This window comes from Saimiri boliviensis, chromosome 8 (genome assembly GCF_048565385.1).
Source record: "Saimiri boliviensis isolate mSaiBol1 chromosome 8, mSaiBol1.pri, whole genome shotgun sequence".
NCBI classification, from domain to species: domain Eukaryota; kingdom Metazoa; phylum Chordata; class Mammalia; order Primates; family Cebidae; genus Saimiri; species Saimiri boliviensis.
This window is the reverse complement of record NC_133456.1, coordinates 118,249,361-118,271,282: the sequence shown is the minus strand read 5'-3', so window position 1 is coordinate 118,271,282 and position 21,922 is coordinate 118,249,361.

Genomic DNA, 21,922 nt, shown 5'->3' with positions numbered 1-21,922 from the left:
TAAAACTTTTATATCTCCATTAATTTTCTTAATTAAAAACATTTCCAAACTTATTGAGGTATAACTGAGAAATAAAATTATATGATTTTAAGAACTATGACATGATGACTTTATATGTGTTATATGGTAATATATATTGTGAAAAGATCACTGTCATCATTGTACTTAATAGCACATCTATCACCTCACCCAGTTACCTTTTTGTTTTATTTTGCATTGCCTTGTGGTTAGGACATTGAAGTGAATTTCAAGTATATCATTCACAATTGCTAGCTACAGTCACCACGCTATAGGTTAGAGTTCCAGAACTTATTCATCTCAGAAGTGAAAGTTTATGCCTTTCCACCAACAACTGCCCACTCTCCATCCCCTGCCCCTGGTAACTTTCATTCTGCTCTCTGCTTCTGGAACTTCTCTGCTTCTGTGAGTTCTTCTGTAGATCCACATATAGGTGGGTGTTTGCCTTCCTGCACCTGGCCTATTTCACTTAACATAATGTGCCTAGGTTAATACACGTTGTCACAAATGGTAGACCCCCTTATCCTTTTTTGGCTGAATAATATCCCAGCACTTTGGGAGGCTGAAGCGGGCAGATCACCTGAGGTCAGGAGTGTGAGACCAGCCTGTTCAACATGGTAAAACCCCGTCTCAACTAAAAATATAAAAATTAGCTGGGCATGGTGGTGGGCACCTGTAATTTCAGGTACTTGGGAGGCTGAGGCAGGAGAATTGCTTGAACCAGAAGATGGAGGTTGCAGTCCGCGCCACTGCACTCCAGCCTGGGTGACAGTGAGACTCTGTCTTAAAAAAAAAAAAAAAAATCCTATTAGTTTTGGTGATCTTTTCTACTGTTTTCCTAATCTCTATTTTATTTAATTCTTCTCTGATCTTTATTATTTTTGTCCTTCTGGAAACTTCAGGCTTAGTTTGTTCTTTTTTTCTAGTTCTTTGAGGTATGAAAGTAGATTTCATTTTTCTTGATGGAGGCATTTATCACTCTAAACTTCCATCTTAAAGCTGCTTTGGCTTCATCCCACAGGTGTTGAATTTATTTTTGGAATTTGCTGTGAATCCTACTTTATCTGCTGTGACTATGCCCATTGCTTCTTTCTTTTGCTAATGTTTGCATTGTGTTTTAATGATGTTAGATTGCCATGGGCTAATTATTGCCAAAAATGTTTTGTCTCGTTAGACTGCCCCTTCTATGTTGTTTTGGTGCAAGAGAAATGGCTTTTCTTGGGGCTATTTTTTAAAGTCTGCCTTACTAATATTTAGGGGTTGTAGACATCTTCTGCATGCAATCCATGATACGTAAGAGGTGAAAGGAAGCCCAAGAACCTCGTCGCCATGTTATTCCTTGAGCATCCGGCTCCTCATCAAGTCCACTTTCTTCTCAGTCGAATGGGCTCAGAGCTTTCCTGATTGGTTTAACATAATGTGTTTTAGCTATAGTGAGCGGGAGAAATACGAGAAACATGTCTACTCCATTTCATTTAGATTGAGAAACGCCCTCTTCGTAGCATTTTGTAACTCATCATTTGCGACACGTGGGAAAGCGACTGATTTGGGATAGGTTTTTCTAAGTCAGCGCTGTATTGAATTCTTACCGTCTACACGATTTTTTGTTTCACTTTGATTGATTCCGTAGCTAAATAACACAATAATACAATTTATTTCATTATGAATATCATAAAATATAAATACAATTTTAGTTTTGACAATGCCTTAACAATGTTTATAACTCTATTATTGGGTAGAAAGTCAGAACAATTTTAAACTTTCTTAGTTTTATGTGTCTCTTACTGTTACATGACTCCAATTATTTCTGAAAAGGAGAAGGGCTGAGAATGTAAAGTCCAAATTTACATTTGGAAGTACATGCTCGTGATGTATTAAAGTGCTTCCCATCCATTTTTAAGCCCGAACCCCAGTGTCACGTCCTTCAAAATATTTTCTGTAATGTTTTTCACCAAGATTTGTTTTTCTCCGTCTAAAACCATACTTTTGATAGTACGGTTGTCGGCACATAGTTTTGTATTTATTTATTCTCAGCTTGTGTGGGCCTCAGTTGTTTGAATTTTTCTGACTGCTGAACACATTTTGATCTTTTCCCTAATTCTATTCCTTGATGAGTTCCACTGACCTCCTCCCTTGCTGTGAGGTGCTGACCGGAAGTCTCAGTGCATTCCAGCTGCTCACTGAGTGTTCGGGGTCCACACGCAGGTGCTGTGTCCAGCTCTGGAGTTATCCAGCTCTTCTGCTATCTCTCACAATCTCAAGAGAACCTTTTCTTTGCATGTTTTACTTCCAATATGGTGAAATTCCTGCTGTGGGTCTCCATCTTTAGGCAATAGAACTCTTCTTCTATCAGGACTGGGGTTGGGTCTATGTATATATCACATAAATAAGGGCAAGGCTACCTGGATGCAGTCAGGAAATGGGAGTGATAAATAACTGGGTAAGAAGTGGTCAAGTGGCCCCTTTGACAGGGTTTCCCCTACAGCGTCTTCCCATCAAAGTTGTACTTATTCTTTCAATTGTTTTTATTTCCCCATATAGGGACCTCAGATATTGTCACAAATCTCAGTGTAATTTTGTGTTACATGTTTTTGAAATTTCAAGGAAAAAATAAAGATGTTCCACTATTTGAAAAGAAATCTGTCTGGAAAATTAGACTATAAAAAACTCAAAAGGCACATTGAGATTGTACATGTAATGTACACTTTAGGTATATGCTTTCATTTTATTTGAGTTATCTGTCAATTTTAAGAAAATGGCAAGTAAAGCAAAGCAGTCAAGAGTTAAATGACATGGAAATTCACTTAAGATGATTCCTTGTTTTAAGCACCTGCACCCCTTTCTGGATGGGCATGAGAAAGAGGGTGTGGAAATTAGCTTTTGGATGGCATGGGATTGAGCAAGATCAGCTTAGTGAGCAAAGCTCTGAAAAGCAAACTTCTGTCTGCCGGAACATTCACGTTAATGGATGGAGCCTTTTCTAATCCTTTATCCTGGATGTGCAATAATGCAATGCCCACCAGGAAATTAAAGCTTTAAAATGACAGCTATGAATTATATTGATGGATAGTAAAGAAGATGATAAAAATTGCATTTCTGAAAATTGTTTTGCAAAATCTCTCCATCAGGTTCTATAAAAGACAATTTGCGACGGGTAATTACGGTTGGCTGAATGCACTGGTCCTGTGCTTCCGGACGCTTAGGTAATACCAGCAAAGCATTGAACTAATTAAAGACACACACCTTGGGAGCTGCCAGTACTGAGGAAAACCTCAAGGTTCAACATTTTAAGACCAAATGAATATATTCAAATTCTTAGCCTACATCATCATGGAATTCAGTGTCGACGCAGTTTTCAAAATTAAAGTTGAATAAAGTTGTCATGTTTAAGGAGATAAAAAAATAATTTCGTCAGTCAATATAAATGCAATACAATTAAAATGAAAAGTAAGGCATTGTGTGAAAGCTGTTGCCTAGCTCATATTCGCATACTTTCCCCAATTTGTTACTGCTTGAAGGAAAATTAATGTTAGGGAGCATGAAATGTTAATGATTGGTCTTCAAACTGATGATCCATATGTGCATTGAATATTTTCATCAAAATTCATCAGCTTGACAACATTGGGATCATTCTTAATACAGTGAATAAAATGTGACCTACTTTAATTATAAAAATAATTATGGCTCTGGTAGACACCCTGAAAAATCAACTTTATTAAATGCCACTGATTGCTAATTGCCTTTTTACAGACCACGACCTATTAGCGCTTTTTTCTGCATGTGTGTGAGACAGAGTCTAGTTCTGTCAGCCAGGCTGGAGTAGTACAGTGGCATGATCTCGGTTCACTGCAACCTCCGTCTGTCTCCTGGGCTCAAGCAATTCTCCTGCCTCAGCCTCCCTAGTAGCTGGGATTACAGGAGTGTGCCACCATGCCCGGCTAATACTTGTATTTTTAGTAGAGATGGGTTTCACCGTGTTGCCCAGGCTGGTCTCGATCTCCTGACCTCAAATGATCCCCCTGCTTCCACCTCCCAAAGTGCAGGATTACAGGCCAGTCACTGTGCCCAGCTGGGTCTTCTTAATTCAGCAGTTTGACATTGTTGTTTAGTGAAATTATACATGAAGATCATGATTTTTTAAATTGTGCTTCGGTTGTCAAATTGCATTTTCCCCTACTCCCAATCCCACAAGATACGTGATTGAATAATCTTTCCATTTGATCATCATGTAATTGCTCTATTGATAAAACAAATTTCTGTAGCTGGGAAACATGGTCTTCCCATTCATTTACAGAGAGTGGCACAGTAATAGAAGAAGCATTAAGTCACCACTGTAAGGTATAAAAACAATCTATATAGACTGCACAACCACTTTGATTATGTTGAGACAGTCATTTAATAAAAATTGTTCTTCTCACCTTTACACAGACATACATGAAACATATTTATGAATATTGCAAAAGCCACGCATGTATACAAAAAGTCATCTACATTATGAAAACAAAGATGGTAAGTTTTCAGAATTAAGTACAATTGGTCAGTTAGTGAATATTTTATTTTCATGTGTAATGAGAGGCCACCATAAAAATAACATATATTAATATGTATAGTTCTGAACTCAAAATTATAAATTGCAGCAAGATTATGTAATTGACTGATTGTATATACCTTTGTGTCTCTTGGGATTTAAATTCTTTCTCTAACATGTCCATGCAAATCACTACTTTCTCTTTAACAGGCTGGTGAAGAAACCAGGCTGAGTTGGGCTGAGTCCTTTGCGTAAATCCTTCATGGGCTTCTAGCCCATGTGCTCTCTCCCTCACCACGTTCCCCCGTCCTGCCCTCGGGGCCTGTCATGGGTGGGGGGCCTAGGGGAGGGATAGCAGGGGGCTGGGGGATTGAAGAGGGCTAACATTAGGAGAAATACCTAATGTCCATGTTGTGGGATGGGTGCAGCAAACCATCATGGCACACGTGTACACCTGTGTAACAATCCTGCACATTCTGCACATGTACCCCAGAACTTAAAGTATAATTTAAAAAATAAATAAAATGTCCTCACTCAGCCGGGGCAGGTCAACAGCCTTCCTAACACCCACCGTATTTCTCAATGAATGCCTAGGAGCAATCACATAGATGCCTTTTCGTCACTGTATTTATTTTCTAATGGATGCTGTTCTTTCAGTCAGATTTAAAAAATCACTGGAGAGCTGAGACTTTCTTCTGTGTTTTAATTCTAGTACTTGCCAAAGTGACTGGTGCCCCCAAGGGAATTAGTGGATTTCATCTCTTAAAAACACGACTGAGCAGGCTTGCAATGACACACAAAACCTCTGCTTTGTGGAGGAGTCTGAACTGACTTCCTGCAGAGGGAAATGCCCACACCCTGTTTAAATAAGTCTGGCTCCTCTGGGGAGAGTGTGGGTCTCTCTGTTCTCAGGGCCTGCCTCTACTTCTGGGAAAATCTCTGAGCCACTTCTCCAAAGCTAGTGCAGGGACAGAGGCCGCTTCTCTCAAAGTGACACCTGCTGTATGGGCAGAGCATGGGCCAGGGGACATGGCTGCCACCTTTCTAATTTGCATTTCTGTGTGCCACCTCAGGGTCCACGAGGGTGCAGGGGACCTGAGGTCCGATGTTCCTGGCTTGTCTTCCGTGGAGTAGAGCCCCTGTCCCCTGAGACGGCCCTGCAGGGGATGAGGCAGCCCCAGCCTCAGAGGAACTTGTCCTGTTCCTCACAGAGCTTTGGGGGGTGAGAAAGGCTGGACACATGCCCTCCCACGGAGGCACCAGGCCCCTGAGGGGCTCCGTGGCGTGTGCTCTGTTCCATGTCCTCTGCACGCAGGCCTGGGGAGGCTCACACCTCACTGAGCTGAGGGCTGGGCAGAGGAGTGAAGCACAGACTCGCTGCTTTTGCAAATTTCAGCCGGTTTCATGAATGGATGTCTCTTTATTAGCCATACGCTCAGGATGATTTTTTGGACACTTAAGAATTTTTATGTAACTTTTACTAGTGTGGCCGTTTTTCTGGGGTTTGGGGCTCTGGAACTCCATATACCGCCTTTTGAGAATGCGTGCCCCCCCGTCCTACTTGGAAGCAGTTTCTGCTTTGTCTTGTGTTTACTGATGGGGTTCCGCTAAAATTCCCCTGATATATGTTTTTTCTTAATTCACAAATGCTTTGGTTTGTTTCAGTTTGAAATCTAAAGATTCACATTCGTCACTGTTTTGTTTCTGTCATTAGAGTTCCTGTTCCAAGGTGGTCACGTTTCTATTTATAAAAACCTGAGGCAATACTCATTAGTTTCCAGGATAAAAATATTGTTTAATTGAAATGGAAGTTAAATAGAATTGTAAGGAAACAGTGGAAATATAAATGAACAAGGATCATTTTCCATTTAAAACTAGTTGCTATTAAGTCAATATGATTGATGGAGATTGGGTATTTATGTGTAATAAGTGTTACCATTTTTAATGTAAGGCTAGTTAATATGGAAGAATAAAATGCCAGATTTCATAAATCTTCTATAGTTCAAATTTACTGACTTAGGAATCAAATACTTTAGCTCTTAGCCTTATCTGTGTAAAACAAATTCGTATGTATCTAGACAGTAAATTTATTGAGAAATTAAATACATCGAGTCATTCCCTTGTCTTGATCTTTGACACTCATTGTGCTTTTCATACACAATAGCTTTGCAGGGACTTAATTTTTCAGAATAAAAAAGCTCTTTAGGAAAAACAAGGTAACTTTCTTACCAACATTTATGTTGAGTCAAGATTAACTTAAATATATTTAATTATCACCTAACTCCAACATTTACCTAGAGCTACAATAATATTCTCTAGGGAAGAATGAGATACACACTTTTAGATGGTACAAAATATTCTGTTTTAGGAAATGTTCTGCCCTGTGAAGGCGTGCTCTCTCCACTTCACTGTGGCTGTTCAAAATCTCTCAGTGCAGTTTCTGGACCAGAATCCCACGTTCTGGACATTTTCTGGCCTGCAAGCACTCCTTTACCTCTTTCTGTTTGTCCTTGTCAAGGGGCATGATCTATTTTAGATGTCTAGCCAATCTTATAATTAATCTGCCCTCTTATGTTACTAGAATGCTATATTTTACATCCTTTTTTCTACCAGGAGAGATGTTTATGTTTTAATTTGCTATTCCAGTCTCAAACTACAGAACAACTTGATCATGAAGACATTAAGAACAACCTTAGAAGCCAAATATTTTTGAAGAATTGCCTGGAATATTGTAAAGAGTTACATAATTATGTTATGAAGTCTTATATTCCTTCCAAGCTTGTGTTTTCTGCTAACACACATTAATTGAGCCTTTATTAAATTCAAAGCGTTGCAAATTAAATGAATACATGAATGAAAAAAATGAATCTCTAATAAAATGTGCTCATGGGCTTTCAGAGTCTAGTAAAGTCAACCGTATATGAATCTATGGAAGAAAATGTGTCACATAACAGATGCTTATGTTTGAATGATTTAAATTAAATACTTTACAACTGATGTTTGTTTAAAGCTATTTATGAAAAGAAGAAACGTTAATCAAGTTAACTAGAATCTGAGCTTCTTGTCATCTTTGAATACCATTTTCCTAGTACAGTGGATAAAAATAATGAGTTTAATTCATGTTTGAAACACAAAAAAATGACTAAACCAATGGTGATATGCAGGAAACACTTGTACTGAAATCAACTGTAGATGATTTGGCTATTTATGATTTTGTGCCTATGTATACACAAAAGCGTCAAAGTGAAATTTTATTATTTCAGTCTCATTACAAGGCTTTTTCTTTAAATGGTGTAACTCATTTCACATTTCTTGCTTATTTATACATATATTAAAAGAGGTATTAGGGCTGGGTTTGGTAGCTGTCGCCTGTAATCCCAGCACTTTGGGAGGCCCAGGTGGGAGGATCGCTTGAGCCCTGGAGTGCCAGATCAGCCTGGGCAATATAGGTGGACCCCTTCTCTATAAAAGTTTTCAGAATCAGCTGGGGATGGTTTTTACCTGAGGTCCCAGCCACTCAGAAGCCTGAGGTGGGAGCCCAGCTTGAGCCCAGGAGGTCGAGTTTACAGTGAGCTTCTGATACTTTCACATCCTCATATAAGACGTGAAGAGCAGACTATAGCTAGGCATGCTAGACTGAAACGTTCAAGCCTTGGTGGGTTTATCCCCCCCTGCAGATGTTCTGGAAGCACCGTTTGAGGTGGTTCTCCTGGGAAGTAGTGTAAGCCCAGGCCAAGTGAAAGGAACCCTGGGATGCCAGGAGAAGAGGCAGGCAGGTCGCAGGCTGAGGGCTGTGGGCACAGACCCAGTGCTTTCTGTCAGAGCAGAGGGAGGAGGCCCAGGAAGGAGAGCTCTGTATAGGGAGAGTTCTCCAGGCTAGACAGTGTAATGAACTGTTGGAAGAAATTAGTCATATGACGAAAGCAAGGAATTCAAGAACATTGCTAAATATCATGTCAATGTGAAAGCCAAGAAGCATTTAAGGAAGTTGTTGGAGAAAGGAATTTCGTCTTAGGAAACTGTTGAATCATTATCTTCGTCTGTAGCAACACTGAGACACAATGCTACGAAGCTCTGTATCTTCAATTAGAATCAACGGCAGATCAAATAAGAGGGAGTGATGCTCCGGAGCATAAGGGAAAGTTACTGAAATTAACATGACAAAATACAAAGTCAGCAGAGAGAGACGAGGTGAACGCAGGTGGGGGCACATTCACATCCTTATCGTACCAAGTGTGGAATCCAAATACGGACTCCAAATCCGATGAAAAAAAAAATAATTAACTATATCCTGTATCCTTAAAAATCACCAAGTTAGTGGACAGGTGTTGAACTGCACAGAGAAGGTGGATAGGTGGACAGGTGGTGGGCTGTGAACAAAAGGAAGCACACCTGTGATGCTAAACAGGTCATCACGAATTAGACACTTGTTTCTCCTCCTCACTGAGAGAGGTGGAGGCAACTTCCAGAAAAACTTAAAACAGAAAGGGTTATAAATGTTAAACATTTTGAAACAGGTGTTTTGGGATCTACTAGGGATGGGAGATTCAGGGTTGTGGAGTGAACAAACGTCTGTTTAGGCAACTGTCTATTATTTCCAAAATAATTTAATTCACAAATTAAACAAGCGTGGTCCTGGAGGTGTGATTTTTGATTTGCAGGTAAGAACATCAAACCTTATAACGCAAGGTAGCTTTGCCCCACATCTGGCTAGTGGGGAAGAAAAGGCTGGGCAGGCTGTCTTGTCCTCATGCTCTTTGCACTAAAATGCAGTAAAGGAGGTTGTGAGGTGGAATTTCCCAGGAAGGCTGGTGACTCTCTCATATTCTGGGAAAACAACATTCACCCCAAGCTGATGTTGATATTGTGCGGAAGTTGGGCTAAAGGGTGTGTGAGGAGAGCCGCTCACAGACTTCCTTTACACGGAGTGGGGATCGTCCCCTTCGAAAAAGAACTATGCCATTTGCTTCTTGCTTAGAACTGAAAGTTATTACTTTTCCCTTTTCTGTTGGAATGAAGGGCAAATGTGGCTCTGGACAAGAGCCTGCTATTCATTTTAAATACCTAATAAAAGCCCTGCATACACACCTGAAGTGCCAGCCCTGCAGGGAGGAGAGGAGAAGCCGAGGGACTCTTTGAACGCAGGTTTGAGGTTATTTGAATGACTAACGAAACTACTAAAAACATTTACTGCTAATAAAACTGAAGATATGATTAGAGTTTCTTTTTGAGCAAGCACAGCGTCTCTTGGCAACCACTGATTTTATTTGAAAAGAAGTGCCTTTACCATATCATAAGGAGTTTATCTGACTCTGGGACTCGATTGTTAAAATATTGAAGTATTGTGACTTACTGTAATCAAGTCTGCATGCAATTTTCTCTGCAAAATAATTGTATGCTTCCACTGTAGTGAGGGAAATGCTTCCTAATAAAAAAAAAACCCATGTTAAATATGGCAAATGTTCACTAAGTTCTAAAAGAATTGTTTGCTTGATTACCATCTAACATGTAGAAAATTTTGCAAGAATTTAAATCTGAGCGTTGTTGTAAAATTAATCACTATTTCCTATTCTATCAGACAGCATAATACACGTAAAATTTGTACTGATGGGAAAAAATAATTCAGTAATATGTGGTTGTATGTAGTTTTTTTTCTGAATATTTTTGAAAATATGCAATTTTCCGAAGAGGCCAGTAGCCATAAACGTGCAGACCGTGAGGCCCTGTGTCACTTTCTTTTCACTTCTGCTTGCATAGTTTCTAATCATAAGTTTTTAGATATAAAACTGAAGATTGGTGATAAGATGTTGAAGTAGAAATACATTGCTTTGGTCGGGTGCGGTGGCTCAAGCCTGTAATCCCAGCACTTTGGGAGGCCGAGGCGGGTGGATCACGAGGTCAAGAGATCAAGACCATCCTGGTCAACATGGTGAAACCCCGTCTGTACTAAAAATACAAAAAATTAGCTGGGCATGGTGGCGTGTGCCTGTAATCCCAGCTACTCGGGAGGCTGAGGCAGGAGAATTGCCTGAACCCAGGAGGCGGAGGTTGTGGTGAGCCGAGATCGTGCCATTGCACTCCAGCCTGGGTAATAAGAGCGAAACTCCATCTCAAAAAAAAAAAAAAAAAAAGAAAGAAATACATTGCTTTATGTTATTTAAACTATAATAGACATTCTTTTAGTACAAAAATATATTTAAAAAATAATACCAGGCCAGGCACGGTGGCTCATTCCTATCATCCCAGCACTTTGGGAGGCCAAGATGGGTGGATCTCTTGAGGTCACGAGTTTGAGACCTGCCTGGACAACATGGCAAAACCCTGTCTCTACAAAAATGGCCGGGTGTGTTGGTGGGCACCTGTGATCCCAGTTACTTTGGAGGCTGGGCAAGAGAATTGCTTGAACCCGGAGGCAGAGGTTGCAGTGAGCTGAGACTGTGCCACTGCAGTCCAGGCTGGATGGCACAGCGAGACTCTGTCTCAGAAAAAATAAATAAATAAAAAGTAACGTCAGTGTTTAAAGTGAGGGGGAGAAAGACTGAGATCTCTTCTGTTCGTTATCTGTGGATGAACGTTCATCATCTCTACTCCTTTCGTCAGTGTAAAAGTTACACATTTTTAATAAACGTGCAATGAGCACAGAGGTGGCTGAAGGTGTCTGTACCTGCTTTCCGCCTTGGCAACAGTCAGTCACTGCTGTCATTTGCTGCATACTTTTGCCGATGAATTTTCTTCATTACAGTAAAATCTTTTTTGTTTCCAGTAGATGCGCCTTTTTGTGACGATAGCTTTTCCACTTGTCAGCCTTGTATATCTGGCATCGTTTCAAATGTTCTTTCAGGACACGTTGCCATCAGAGGCTTAAACTGCTTTCAAAATGATCATCTTTTTAGACTTAAAAAGTTTTTAAGATGAGTCTGAACAGTGTCACTATACTGTTCAACATATAAGCAGACTATTCAAATATGGCTCTAGTTTTGGGGATTATAGGAAAGCAGACATGAACGGTACATTAAGGAAAAGGTGAGAGGAGCCGGCAGGCAGTATGGAGAGGGAAGAAAGACGTGAAGCCCGCCGTGGCCGGGGGCACTGTCTGCTGTGCTCGGCTCCATGATTTAAACAGAAAAAAAGCTAACTACTTCTTTTATTAAAATACCCACTCAGTCAGCAACCATGTGATGTATAGTACATGAAATACCAATGTCCATTAAAGGAATTTTATTTATTAATTTATTTTTGAGACAGGTCTTGCTCTGTTGCGCAGGCTGGAGTGCAGTGGTGCAATCTTGGCTCACTGCAACCTCTGCCTCCCAGGTTCAGGAGACTGTGCCTCAGCTGCCCGAGCAGCTGGGATTAGAGGCACGTGCCACCATGCCTAGCTAATTTTTGTGTTTTTGATGGAGATGGGATCTCACCATGTTAGCCAGGCTGGTATCCACCTCCTGGCTTCAGGTGATCAGCCTGCCTCGGCCTCACAAAGTGGTGGGATTACAGGTGTGGGACACTGCACCTGGCCTCGTTTCAGAAATGTTACCAGTGTCATTGTCTTCCCTCACTGCCCTGGATCCCAGACAGCCTGGTGGGTAGTGACTATCTGGAGAAAGGGCGGGGGAGACAGAGGGGGAGAGAGAGAGAGAGAGAGAGAGAGAGAGAGAGAGAGAGAGAGAGAGAGGTGGAGGTATAAAGAAGGAGAGAAGGAGGGAGAGACGGGGGAGACAGAGGGGAGAAAAAGCGAAGGAGGGAGGGAGAGAGCAAAAGAGGGTAGAGACAGAAGAAGGGAGGGAAGGAGAGAGAGAGGGAGAGAGAGAAGGAGAGAAGGAAAGTCGGGGAAAGCAAGAGAGGGCAGAAAGGCAGAAGGAGGGAAGAAGACAGAGGAAGAGCGAAGGAGGGAGGGAGGGGGCCAGAGAGAGAGAGGGAGGAAGGAGAGTAGAAGTAAAAATCAGCCAGGGCCACAAAACCGCAGTTGGTTTTAAGGAAGGGAAGAACAGCAACATTTTTAAAGTGGATGGACTTAAAGCTGGGAAATGAAACTGAATAAGAGTAGGAGAACCGGTGAGGGAGGGGAACCAGGTGCCCGCCGGGTACTGCGCTCTAGCCCGCAGAACTTAGGGTGTCGGGGAGGCCGGCCTGGAGGTCCCCTGGTCTGGGCTACATCTCATCCAACTGCTCCAAATGGAAGCAGGAAGACAGCTGCCAAGGGAGAGGATGGGCCAGGGCTGACGTGAGTCCAGAGAGGCTGGGTTGGGGCCTGAGTGGACCCAGGACTACTGGCTACTGCGCAGACCCACCAGGGCTCGGGGCTCTCGCCAACGTGATACGTGGCTGTGCATTCCCCACTTTTTAATTACAGAGAAAGAAGCGGGGCTGGAGCCCTAGGGCACCGATGTCCCATGCGTGGTCGGGGCTTTACAGATTCATTAAGCTGCCAGCTCCGAGCACTTCACAGATCCTGAGCGCCCACGGAGATGCATCAGCTGTTGGCACCAGCCCCCACCCAGCCGGACGCAGCGGGTTGATTTTATGTGTTTCTCCAGACCACCCACTCAATTTTATTTCTTTTGCCAGGCTGGGTCAGAACCACCACATATCCTTGCACTTGCGTTTTCACACTTGAAACACGGTGTCGTAACGCTGATTTCTGATCTCTCTTCAATCACTTGAAAATGGGGTGGGCCTGGAAGAATGAGATGATGTAATTATCGAAATGGATTTGTTCGGGTCTGCAATATTGGATGAGAATGGAAAAGTACACGGCTGTAGAATGCGTCTTCTTTTTTCCCAGATTGAAGGGTCCTTCCCAGCCAAGTGCTGTGTGTTCTTGTGGGTGGGAAACTTTTCCCGTGTTCACCTCCAGGCAACGCTTGGTATTATCAGCTCTTGTGTTTCCAGCCACTGAGGCAGGTGTGTGCTTGTTATGTCTCTGCAGCTTTAATTTGCATTTCTGAGGGATAGTGTGTTTGAGTACTTTTATGTGCACTTATCGGGCACATGAACATAGCCTTTTGTGCCACTCTCTGCATGAATTTCCCCTACATTACAATAGGTTATTTAGCTTCTTATTGCTTTGTAAAACTCTTTGTATATTTTGAATACTAGTCATTGTTGATTTTAAGTTTCGAAAAATCTTCTAGTGTGTGGCTTGACTTTTTACTCCCTTGATATTCTCTTTTGATAAATGGAGATGTTTAATTTTCATGCACTCTAATTTATCAACAATTTTCAGTGTTGGCATGCTTTGGCTTCTGTTTATGAATTGTACCTACCCTGATGTCATGAAAGTATTTTATTTTGTTAGCTTTATCAACTTTCACATGTAGCTATATAGACCACCTGTTACTTATTTTTCTGTTATATTTTGTGTCAGAGGTCAAGAGACTCCTTTCTTTCTGTACAGCACCGCGTGTCCATCATTTACCACCCAAATCGTGCTGCATAGAGAGCTGCCATGAAGCTCAATGGCTTAAGAGAATGAGAGCGTACCCAGCATGCACGGATGAGGGTCAGTGGCTGAGGCGGGCCGGGGTTCAGGCTCTCCGTCATCTGCTTGTGGATGGACTGAAACACAGCCGAAGAGACCAGGCTGTGCCCCAGGGGTCTCGTTTTCTTCTCTAAATCCATTGATCTAAAGATGTGACTATGCCATTTTAATTCAAGTTCATTAATGTGAAATTGAACTAATGTATTTTTTAGCTTGAATTATTATTGCATTGCTAAGGTAATTCTAATTTGAATTTGATGTATTAGCCTTAATTTTTACCCTTTCTTCCTCTCTCTCTCTCTCTCTCTTTCTTTCTTTCTTTCTTTCTTTTTGAAATAGGGTCCAACTCTGTTGCCCAGGCTGGAGTGCAGTAGTGTAATCATGGTTCACTGCAGCCTTGACCTCTTGGCTTCAAGTGACTCTCCTGCTTCAGCCTTTCACGTAGCTTGGACCACAGGGCATGCAACTACCACCATTTGCTAATTTATTGTAATTTTTTTTTTTTTTTTTTTTGTAGAGATGGACCAGGCTGGTCTCAAACTCCTGAACTCAAGTGATCAGCCTGCCTTGGCCTCTCAAAGTGCTAGGATTGCAGGCATGAGCCACTGTGCCTGGCCAAATTTTGACATTTCTGAATTAGAGTTATGTGACAGCTAATTTTATATGTCAACTGGGCTGAGCTATGGTGTCCAGCCATTTGGTCGAACAACAGTCTAGACATGGCTTTGAAGACATTTTGTGGTATGATTGACATTTGCATCCGTGGCCTTTGAGCAAAGCAGGTTATTCTTCATGAATAGCCTGGGTAGGTGGGTGTGGGTGGGCCTCCTCCAAGTAGTTGCAGTTCTTGAGTGCAGACTGGGTTCTCCTGGGAAGTGAGGGCTTGGCCGTCTCCCCAGACCTCGCTCCGCCTGTGGGTGTGTGTTTGTGTTTGTGCCTGTGTATGTTCCGGGGCCCAGAACAATAAGAAAGTCTCTGTAGCCAATCTAGCTCCATGTGAGCTGCTCTGCTGCCCCGGCCACATGATTCTGCAGGCCCAGGGGAGCCTGGAGTTCCTGTCTGCAGTGGAGAGGGACGCGCATGGGGCCTTGCTGAACGGTAGTGAAGGCCTTTAGGAGCTGGAGGAAGGCCTTGCCGTCATCCCAGATGACTGCTCTCCCGTTGAGAGACAGCTCCGTGTTGTCCTGTGACTGGGTTTTAAGAGAGGCTGGCCGCTTCACCAGGGACCACCTAGTTGCTCTGTGACCTGGGCTGCCCAGCATAAATCGGGGGTGCTGACCCGACAAGCTCTAAAGCTGGGTGTGCACAGCCGCGCTCCAGCCTCAAACAGAAGCAGCAGTGAAGGCCTGGCGCTGAGCAGGTCCTGAAGGCACAAGGAAGTCACAGGAAGTGGTGGCCCTGGTGCCTGGGCCCCCGCTGCGGCCGCGCTGCCTTCTCTCCACAAGCCTGCACTGGGGGCTTCATGGGGAGGTCCCCAGCATCTGTTGACAGAGGAAGAGAAGACCCGGGCCTGGGTGACAGGTGGTTCTGCACGGCATGCAGGCAGCACACAGGAGTGGACGCTGGCAGTGCCAACGTCTGTGAGGCATTCCTGAAGGACAGCGGCCAAAGGAAATCCCCCCTGGGCAGAACTCTGACGGGGCACATGGCTGTTCTTTTTTATTCGTTTTGTTTTCTCATGCGTGTGTGTGTGTGTGTGTGTGTGTGTGTGTGTGTGTGTGTGTAGAGAGAGAGAGACACACAGGACAATTATTGTCTTCTATCTAGAATATGTTGCCTTTAATTTTGTATTTCCTAGTCATGTTGAATATTTGTGTTGTAAGCAAACAGCATCTGAATTTGCCCCATAAATACACATTTATTTATTCAAATGTTAGTAGAGGTAAAATAATCTTGGTGTATCTATTATGATAGCTGGAACTCATCAGGGTGGTAATGACACAGAGGGGTGCAGCCATTAGAACAGATGTGTGTCAAGAGGAGACACAGAAGCAAGGGTTCTAACTTCCCAAGACCCATGTACCCTTTTCTAAAGCATATTTTATTTTATTTCTGTATATATGTATATACAGATGATGTTTCACCATGTTATCCAGGCTGCTCTCAAACTCTTGGACTCAAGTGATCAACCCACTTTGGTATCCCAAAGAGCTGGGATTATAAGTGTGGTCCACCAATTCTGGCCCCTGTGCCCATTTTTAATGAATAGTCTTTGCTTTGAGAAGCCTCTTCTGTGTTCACGGGACCCACCTCCATGTGTGTAATCATGGGATAGGCTGGACCCACTGACATTAATAAGACAGTTATTCAAAACACACAGCAAAAATAAGCAACAGAATTTGGACCCTGAAAAATCAAGATGAATGCCAAAGCACTGGATGAAATTACTGCATTTGGCACAGGGCAGTGGTTCACACCCGTAATCCCAGGCTGAGGTGGGTGGAACTCTTGAGCCCAGGAGTCCAAGACCAGCCTGGGCAACATGGCAAGACCCCATCTCTACAAAAAATACAAAAATTAGCTGAGTGCGGTGGCATACACCCGTGGTCCTAGCTACTTGGGAGGCTGAGGTGGGAGGATCGCCTGAGCATAGGGAAGTTGAGGCTGCAGTGAGCAGAGACCATATGCCTGCATGCCAGCCTGGGCAACACAGTGAGATCCTGTCTCAAAAATTAATAATAAAAAAATAAAGACTGCGTTTGTCTATAACTACAGATTGTACATACTACACAACTAAGTGATGAAAAGGAGGTTAAGCGTGTTGCAGGATCGTGGAGGAGCACGTGATGTGGGCAGAAGCCCCTTGACAGAAGGGTGCGAAGCAGAGTTGGGCACCATTGCATTGTGCATTTGAGCTCTTCTACTAAAAGCCTGAGATTATTATGATTTTGAATAAAATTTAAATCATTTGAATCCATTATTGATCACTGTCTCTGGGAACAAGAGACTCACAATGTTTTTTAAATTGGTGCTTTGAGAGTCATAGAATTTAATGACCTTTAGAGTTGAGTGCAATCTGTTATTTTTAATGAAAAGGATCTCGTTAAATATTTATTCACTGCCTTGTGCAGCGGCGAGTCTTGGAGGTGCTGACGGCTCCTGCCTGCTGACCATGGGCTTTTCCACTTGTGCCATTAACATGGCCTTTATGTCACCAAAAATAACACACGATCAAACTGCTGCCTCGGGGAAAGCCTGCTGCACTTGGTATCCCTGAACTTCTCCACGTTCAATGAGTGGGGGAGATTGATGTCGTATACAGAAAAGTGGAAAGAAACGTGAAACGAAATGGACACGGACCTGTCCCAGCTTCGGCCTGTGTTCTAGAGCTCGGTTCCACTCTTTCTAGGACTTGTTTTCTTCGAGCTTGAAGATGGCACAACCATTAGTCAACAAATATTTGGGATGTAAATGGAGTGTCTCAAGCTTCACCAGCTAATGAGAATAAACACGTTTTATGTTTACGATTATGTTAATATTTCAAATATTACTCTTTCTGAGTTTCTTTCTACTTGATTAAAGTCATTTGCTGGGCTTATATAAAGTCATTTGCTGGGCTTCAGAACTGACTCTCAGGCATATCCTTGCTGAAGGAGTCTGGCTGCCACCTCACTGTAGCTTCCGTTCTCAGGGAACACACGAAGTCACCAATTCATATTCTCGGAGTCCTCACACTGGTCCCTAATGTTCCCACCACAGCATCAAGTTCCCGACATCAAGCCCAAGATTTACCTTTATTTCCTTCTTCCCTGTGGCAATCTGGAGGCCACTTTTTAAGTCAGGTGGGAGTGGGTGGTTCTGTCTTCTATCGATATTTATTCCAAGAGAAACCCAGAGCGAAGCCCTGAAGAGTGAAAGGTGAAGCAAAGCAAGCGTGTATGTACCCAGTTCTCTTTGCATCACATTGTCAAGGCAGGGAGGGAGGACTGGCCCGTGCTGTCGGTTCTATGTTACTCACAGAATCTCCCTCCCCCCTGGACTCGCTAGGGCATGGTGTTGCATCAAAACCAGTTGCGACCCCTAATCCCTCTGAGAATTTTCTGCAAGCGGTCTTCTACTGCAAGCTACACTTGGGAGGGTCCATTCCTGACCATCAGGCATGCATTTATTGCTCTGAACATCGGTGATGGCCCAAATCCTAATTCTATTTTTATTTTTCTGGTGAGAATCAGAGAGTAATGTGGTAAAACATGTGGGAAGGAGCGTGGGTGAGGCTTTGGGGTCCTCATCCAAACCCCAAGTCAGAGGCAGGGAACAGTGAGCCTCCACTCAGGGAGAATCAGCATCTGAGAGGATGCATGTGGCTGCTGTGTGTACCAGGCTGAGCTTTTATTTTTCTTGCTGTTATTAATGTACAACACCTATTTTTAGTAATTTATAATTTTAAAAAGTATTTCATTGCATTATGACTGTTGTCTAAGACTTTGAATCAGTATTATTGAAAAAACTGATGGCCAGGCCACTGTGGCTCATGCCCTCACGCCTGTAATCCCATCACTTTGGGAGGCTGAGGGGCGTGGATCACGAGGTCAGGCGATCAAGACCACCCTGACCAACATGGTGAAACCTCGTCTCTACTAAAAATATAAAATATTAGCCAGGCATGGTGGCATGCACCTATAATCCCAGCTACTTGGGAGGCTGAGGCAGGAGAATCACTTGAATCTGGGAGGTGGAGGTTGCAGTGAGTTGAGATCATGTCACTGCACTCCAGACTGGGTGACAGAGCTAGACTCTATCTCATAAAAAAAAGAAAAAAAGGAAAAAAAAGTGACTTAGTACCAGTGAGTGGTACTACCCTAATTGTCTTGGAAAGGCAAGAAAAGAACAGAGGTGAAATGAATATGCAAACCATGCCCTCTTTGGGGGGCACAAGAAAGCCAAAGAATGTCACGACATACTCTATAGATCAAGATTTCACAGCAGTTCAAATACAGACAAGTGGTGTGAGAAGTGCATGGTCAATAGTGGGGTTCTCTCCTGTGGGGCTCCAGAGAACAAGCTGGTGCCCGAGGGTGCTCCCTTTGTGCTGGGTCCCATTGCCGGGCTCATCTTTGCACTCACATGGTGGCAACAGCTTGTAACATTAAACCTAGCAGGAACTATCCCAGAAAAAATGTTGTCAATATGTTTAGTATATTAGGTTGGGTAGCAATATCAAATAATTGCATTGCATGAATTATATCAAATAATTACAGGACCTTAAATAAAACTACATAATGTAGGTCAACTCTGATGGGAATTAGGTGATTTTTCCCTTCCCTATATGAGTGGTTGCTGCATCCTTTTGTGAGCGCTTGACCTGGTGTAAGGTTATGTCTCTAATCTCCAGCTTGCTGATCCAAACTAAAATCTCCCACAGCTGCAGAGCCAACTCTGCTGACATCATGCCTCTAGGGCAGAGATGAGGGGAACATTGCTTTCACTGTGTCTTTCTTAACAGATCTGTAAAGCAAAGTAATTAAAACACCTCCCAGGAGGAGTGAAAGGATATTGCTCATGAATTCGTTCTCAGGATGACGCCTCAGCCGTCGGTGAAACCCAGCATGCACACTCCAGGAACTCTGAGACCAACAGGAAGTATGTTTTGAGTTCCCTTCTCCCATGGTTGTTCTTAAGCATAGGGTCATATACCAGTAAGTCGTTTCCTTAATGTCTGTTTCAAAAGTGATTTATTATTGTGATTTGATTTCCATAACCTCATTGAAACAATGCAAAATATTCCTTCCTGGATTTAGGTCACATGTATCCCAATTATCCGAGAACATTCTCACTAAAATTTCCAGTATCCATTTTTCTAGTTAAATAACCTTCCTTTTACCGAATTACTCCAAGTGTTGGTTGTATGTAGCAATTAAGATTGTGTTCTAAATTCAGACACGTATAGGGCTGCATGGTAGCAATTACCCATTTCTTGTTAGAACTCATAGTTCTTTGTTCTTTACCCATTTCGAGATTATTCTTCTTCTTCACTTCAAGTAGTTAATTCACTTTTCTTAGAAACCAGTGAGTACTGAAGATCCTGTTTTTCGTGCTTGCAGCCGTTCCACGTTGACTTGAAGCTCTATTTGTGAAGTTTAATTAATTCTTTAATCCTGCTGCGGCTTCTGTTTCAGGAGCTAGTATCTCGAATGGTCTTTAATGGGTGTAAGTGTACCCTGCTTTGTTGACATGCTTAAGTACCTCTTCTCTGCGGTCTACGTGCTACAGACAAACTGAAAACATTATTAGACTAGAAAAAGTGAATAATCACACTTTTCCTGACAAATCCAAACGCATTTTAACAGAGCTCTAAAATGTTCACATGTTTTCTGTGAAGGGAGTTAGGAAAAACGGCATCCATAATTTATGGGTAAAACATCTGCGTGCTGAGACGGTAAGGCGTGTTTTCGGAGGACAGCACTTTTTCTTTAGCCCAGGTTTTCGTTGCTGCTGCTGCTGTTGTCTCAGCTAAACCTCACACCATTTTCCCATTGCACTTGACGACAACCCCAGTGCCCTCCCTAGGGCAGGGGCTTATGGGGCAGAAGTCAGGATGTAGAAAGAAGGTGGAGATTTCAGGCGTGTGACGCGCGAACCCAGCCAGAGTCAGCCTGTGTCTGTGCCCCCTCTGAAAGGGTCCCTACAGCCACCATCCAAGTTACAACCTCCAGCAGCTTCATGGTGAACCCCACAGACCTCGTATCTCTTGAGAGGAGACCAGGAATCATTCGGGGATCCTTTAAACAGGGCTTAACTCAACTTCTGTGTTTTTAACCATATAATTTACTCTGTTTCTCCCTTTACCCCGGCAGGTGGCCCCTAATAGTCAGAAGTCCCCTCCCCGAGCAACCTACAAAACTCTCTCTACATCTCAGTCGCCACAGGACAAGGTGATTGATTCTGTTCCTGTGCCTGACGCCTTCCGTCATGGGGACACCCCACACCCGGTGCTGCTTCTCTTGCCCCTCCTCAGCAGTGCGTCACCTGGAACATGCCCTTTCTGTGCTGAAAACCTTTGATTTTTCTGTCATGCTTTATTCCTTCTTTCTTGAATCATTAACAAATCGACCACACATTTACCGTTGTTGGAAAGTAGTAAAATCGGACACATCTAACCTCTCCTTTTTTACCATTTAAAAATTTTCCCACTGGCTGGCTGGGAAATTCATTCATTGACTTATTTGTTCATCTATTAATCAATCAGTCGATACGTACTGATCAGAGATGCAGTAAGTATGGAACAGATGCGTCTTACAGATGCAGAGCTGGAACTCTGCATCTAAGCCTGTCGAGGGGAGGAACATGACTTACAGACAGACAACTGTGTTTTCTCGGCATGTGTCTGCTATCACAAACTTTTCTCAAAGCTACTCTGAAGGAGTTTTCAAGGGATAATTGCTTCCTTTTTTTTTTTTCTTTACAGTTCCAAACTGTAGACATAATTTCATGGAACTTAGTTATTTTTGGTTAATGTGGAGGAACTGGGCCCTGGAGTATGAAGTGGGTAAGAAGGGGAGGCCTTAGCCCTGAGGGACAGAGGCTGGGGTGCAGCCTCCTTTGCCCTAAGCACCAAGCAAATTGGGGAGCCGTAGACACCTGTGGATTCTCCTCGGGCCAAAGCAAAGCCCACCTGGCACGTTTCTAGGGCCCAGGACCCAGATGCACACAGGTGGCTGTCAGTTCCAGAAGCTGAGGCATGAAGAGGAAGAGCTGGGAGTAGGTTCAATGGTTACAAGGTAAAAAAGAAGTTTATAAGCAACCTTGAAGCCAGGCACGGTGGTTCACACCTGTGATCCCAGGACTTTGGGAGTCCAAGGCAGGCGGATCACTTGAGGTCAAGAGGTTGAGATCAGGCTGTCCAATTTGGTGAAACCTCATCTCTACTAAAAATACAAAAAAATTAGCTGGGCATGGTG